The following is a 5,823-nucleotide window of genomic DNA, read 5'->3' as shown; positions in this document are numbered from 1 at the left end:
TCATACAGTTTTAGTTTATTTTGTAAATTGTTAATTGTTGTATGATTAGAATAAAGGTTGTTATTTCAGAAGAAATGTTTAGTTTTATATTCTACCCATCATTCCTTTCCATTAGCGTTTTAATAAGTATCAATAAAATTAAAAATGCAATACTGAATTTCTTATCTTATTTTTAGTAAAATAACTCCAACCTTTCTTTTTTCATTAGTGAAATGTTTGTTATAGAAAAACGACTATTGAGATTTACTATTTTTATGCTACTTCTATATGCATAGTAGTCTAAGAGTAGATTCTGTTTGCCTCAGATCTATATTCCAAATGTTTTTTCTAATGAGTTTAGCTGTGTGTCTTCGGTCTGTCTCTTAAAACCTCTGTTGTACTAAGCTGAGATTCTTTGGACTGATGCTTTTACCGAAAGACGGGTATTTCTGCAGAATCAATATTCGAAAATTACAATCAACTTAACCGGTTCTGGCTATTAATATGCCTAGGTAACCCTGCTGTTCGCTTCAAGTAAGTTAACGTTATTTAAATGTTTAACCCTCTGCTACTAATAATACCCGCATTGCCTACCATGAAGTACATGTCAATCCCTTAATGAAAAAACAAAATTTTCTGTTCAAATGATGGCTCCTATGAAGTCATTGTTATGGCCTGAGACAGGAGATCGAGGGACGTGTGATTTTTGTTCTGTCTGAAAACCCGTCATTTTTGTCACTGTCATTCTGTGTTTCTTTTATAAACTTTAAACTTTCTTATAACTTTTGAACAAGAGAAGTTGGCGATTTATGTTTATCAAGTTCATAAATATATACATGTATAGAAGAGCTTTAATATTTAGCAATCACCTTGTCCCTCCGTCCTTTTCCCTGTCCGTCAGTTCATTCGTCCATGCAGTCTTGTCCAGTTCATAAATTTGTAATGGAGGAAAAAATGTAAATTCAAACATGACACAAAAATTACATATAACGTGAGAATGTGTCTCATCTTAACGTATGGACATTTGGGCAAATTCAAGGTCACTGTGCAAAAGTTTTATTTGGTCCATAACTTTCTACTGACAAGAGACGCATCGCTCACGTGAGCACATTGGCTAAGAAGAAGCAGAAATCGGTTCAGTATTGAAAGAGGGGGGGGGGTCAAACTTTGATTTACACTACGTCAGGATGCATCCATATCAATATTACTAATTATGGCTTAGCTGTTCTTAAACAGAAGAATTTAAAGATCCCCCTCTGTTTTCCTATGTAAAAGTCTGATCTCTCATTATGGCCCCACCCTATCCACCCTAAATTTGAACAAATTTGAATCTACACTACCTGAGGATGCTTCTATAATAATATGACTAATTATGGCTTTGCTGTTCTTGAGCAGAAGATTTTTTCAAGATGATTCCTATATATTCTTGTGCAAAACTTTGACCCTCTGTTGTGTCCTCCAACCCCTGGGGATCATAATTTGATTCTACAATACCAAAAAAGCGTATTGACCATTGATACTTCACACAAAGATTACTAATGACCAGAGGATGTATCCTTAAACCAATGTCATTTTGACAAGTTCAGGGTCACCTTTAGAAAAAAAATGTATAATTCCTGTCCAACATATAGCTTATGTTGTAATGGAAAAACATTAGAAGCTCATTCTCGGCACCATTTTGAAAGATTTCTTATTAACTGAGACTGTGTTAGAACCTTAACCATGGACATTTGTGAACGTTCAATGTAACTTGCAGAAAAAGTGTATAAATTGAGTCTGTTTATCATTAGAAATGGCCACTTTTGTAGCATTTGTGTTCATCAGACGTATCAAAGTTTATCTAATTTTAGGTTATCTGAGTGATTCGGGTGACCTATACTGTTTTTGTCCCCCGTGTGCATTGTGCTGGTTGCGTACTTTAGAATATTCTCAGCATACTCTCTTGAACAGCAGAACCAATTTCAACCGATTTTGATGTAGAGCTTCTAAGGATACAAAGCTCAATGGCCCTGAGTGCCGAGTAAAGGTCTAAATTTGAAGCCCTTCACCGGTATATGGTGACGTCTCTATATGAGTGAAAAATTCTCGAACGGGACGTAAAACAACACACAATCAATCCATTTTAGTTATCTTATTTCGTTATATATGTTTAGATCTCGCTTATAAGTTTTCAAAACAGCATCATTTTATAAATATTTGAACTGGTAGGGACAATCCGTATTCCAGACACCGGGTAAATCCGGACCTCCTGAATCCAATATGAAAACCATCTATCCTTCTGTATTCAATAATTCAGAAGTAAATGAAGAATTAGATAGATTACACAATCAATATGTACTGGTCCCAGCTAACAAAGCAGGTAACAACATTGTCTTTGTTTGTAAGACTCATTATTTTAATTGTATTTTAGAGAAACTTGGATCTAATTCTGAAACTTATACTCATAGTTCCCTTTCTAAGGAGGAAACTCTTGAAAATAATAATTCAGTTTTAAAGATTTTTTTTTTATTTTCCAAACAATCAAACTGAATTTGATTTACCATAGATATATTGGATTCCTAAATTACATTAAAAACCTTACAAACAAATATACAAAGCGAGTTCCAGTAAATGTGCTACCAAGCCTCTTTCCTTACACTTCACTAAAATATTAACAGCAGTGAAGGAGAAACTTCAGGAGTATTGTACAACAGTGTATTCGAGAAGTGGCATAAATTAGATTTGGATACTTAAAAAATCCAAGAAACTTTTAGAAAATTTGAATTCACAATTTTTTTCCAAAATCAATAACATCAAAACGTACGACTTTTCAACACTTTATACAACCATTCCTCGCGATAAATTAAAGTCCCTAGGCTTTTTGACATCATAATCAGCTGCTTTTTAAATAAAAATGGAACTTAAATTTACTTACCTTGTGTTTGGTAATTTGCATAAATTATGTTGTTAAAGACATTCTAAATGTACATGTAAGTACTCCAAAGTTGATATGAAAAGGATGCTCGAGTTTTTTATTGACAATATTTATGTAGTTTTTGGAGAACAAGTCTTCCAACAATCCAACAATCTGTCGGAATTCCCATAGGTACTTAATGCGTCCCGTTATTAGCAGTCCTTTTTGTATTCATATGAAGCAGAATTTATTCAAAAACTTCACAGGACTGAAAGTCTATTATTAGATCATTGATTTGGAGACAAACTTTTATTAACAGTTATTTACATTGTATCATCAAGCATGACTTTCTCGCTTGCCCCCGCCCTCCTCACTCTCTCTCTCAGTTTCTTCATAACGGGGGTACGACAATTAGAATAAAAGAATTGTTGAAATAGGGGGAATATCCAGCAAAGAACGGTAACTCGGATAATAAAATTCATTAATGCAGAAAATTACATTGTGGATAATTTTGCCAAGCCAACATGAAACTATATATTCAAGAAAACAAGCTTTTCAAAATGTCTGTGTATTCAAATATATGTAAATGTTCATTGATTGGATTATAAATCCATCACTTTATTACAACTGCAATTTAGAAGAACTTGGTTTTATTTCCTTATCTGGTACATCTAACCCAACCTGTACTCACAGTTCCCTTTCAAAGGATGAAATTCTTCAAAATCACCTTTCAGTTTTAAATACGTTTAACAGTCCAGTAAATGAAAGCGGGTTTGATTTACTTTACCTATATGGGATTCTAATACTTCATTAAGATCCTTACAAAGATATATTGCAGGGTCAAGTTAGTTTTCAACAAAGCCTCTATCCTTATTCCTCACCAAAATTTTAATTGCTGATGAGAAACTTTATAGACTATTGTACCACAACTTATTCAAGAAGTGGATTCAAACGTGGATTCTATAAACCTCCGAAGAAATTTTGGAAACTTTAAAATCTCAAAACTTTTCGAACACCAATAGCATCAAACATATGAATTTTCTATGTTTTATACAACCATCCCTCAGGCATAAATTAAAGATCAGGCTTTTTGACATCATAGTCTAGTCAACTGCTTCCTCAATAAAAACGGAATATTTTCTTGTGATTGTTCATCTACAAAATTATATTGTTAAACATCATTCTGCTTCTACATACAATTACATGTACTCTGAAGTACTTTTAACAATCTGAGATGGATCAAGAACTCTTAAGGCAGTTTCAATAGAACTACAATCGCTAAGGTGTCCGATGTTCATGGAAATGCTTGAAAGGTGATTAAAAGCAATTGCAAATTTCATGTCGTCCATTCCCTAACAAAAAAAATACTTTGTAAACTATAGTTAACTACAATAGTTTACTATAGTTAACTATGGTATCGAAGTAAACACTTTGGAACTTTGATTTACTACAGTAAAAACTTTGGAACTTTGATTTACTATAGTGAAAACTTTGGAACTTTGATTTACTATAGTAAAAACTTTGGAACTTTGATTTACTATAGTGAAAACTTTGGAAATTTGATTTACTATAGTAAAAACTTTGGAACTTTGATTTACTAAAGGGAAAAAAAAATTAAAATTTGACAAACTATAGTATAAACTTTGATACTTTGATTTCTTATCGTAAAACCCGTGGAATTATGTTTTTGATTCCCATTATATACCCGACCCTTCCCCTAAAAAAAATAATGTACGAGAAATGAATTTTTTAATGTAAGGTTGTTTCTCGCGCCGATAGATAAGCAACATTTATTTAAATGTATTTAATTTAATGCAGATGTAATGTAATTTTTTTATGGAGAAAGGAAAATAATATACTATAAAATAAAAATTGCGTAATTTAGAACCAAAATTTATAAATGATATTGCATTTCAATTAACTAATTCGTAAATTGAAATTGAGACGTACAACAAACCCCAGCCCCCATCAAACCCCGGGCCACCTCCACCCTCTTAAACGGCAAAATAAGCGAAAAACTATTAAAATACTTTAATAAGTTGACAAAATATTGTGAAAACTTTGGAACTTTGATTTACTATAGTGAAAACTTTGGAACTTTGATTTACTATAGTGAAAACTTTGAAACTTTGATTTACTATAGTGAAAACTTTGGAACTTTGATTTACTATAGTGAAAACTTTGAAACTTTGATTTACTATAGTGAAAACTTTGGAAATTTGATTTACTATAGTAAAACATTTGGAACTTTGATTAACTATAGTAAAAACTTTGAAACTTTGATTAACTATAGTAAACTATAGTTAACTATAGTTTACTATAGTATTTTTTGTTAGGGTTATAGCAATAGAACAGTTTATTGACAAAATCCTCCGATACAGAAAAGTGAGTTTATCTTATTTAAAGAATATCTTCAAGAAACCCATTTGTGAATTGCCTAGCTTTATAAGTAGAAGGTGTTGACACACAACGACTTTTCTATGACACACAATGACTTATTTCTATGAAATGTCGAATCTTTACGACATTTCTTAGTATATATGTCTTTTACAGCTAGAGTATATTTGACTTATTTAGTGTACAATTGCTCAGACTTTATTCAAACATAAAAAAACTTTTTACAAGTTCTATCCACAGACAGTGCAACATCATTCATTCAATAATTGCATTGAAATAAGAGATTAACAAACAATGATCAAGCTCAAAATTCAATAAAACTCAAGTCGAGATCAGGACAAAACCATGCATTTAATGTGTGAAGGAGAGTTTATATACACATGTGCGCCGTTTAAATATCATTTTAAAAATTTTAAACAGGAACTTTTTAATCTATCTGCCGTAGGTAAATTATATTTTCATAATTTCTGAATAAAATTCACAACACTTGATTTCTGGTTATAGTTTTCATAATTTCTGAATAAAATTCACAACACTTGATTTCTGGTTATAGT

Source organism: Saccostrea echinata, unplaced genomic scaffold (assembly GCF_033153115.1).
Source record: "Saccostrea echinata isolate AGI-Se365-2 ecotype Australia unplaced genomic scaffold, CSIRO_AGI_Sech_v1 ptg000030l, whole genome shotgun sequence".
Classification (NCBI taxonomy): domain Eukaryota; kingdom Metazoa; phylum Mollusca; class Bivalvia; order Ostreida; family Ostreidae; genus Saccostrea; species Saccostrea echinata.
The sequence above is the reverse complement of the archived record's forward strand: the minus strand, read 5'-3'. Positions refer to the sequence as shown.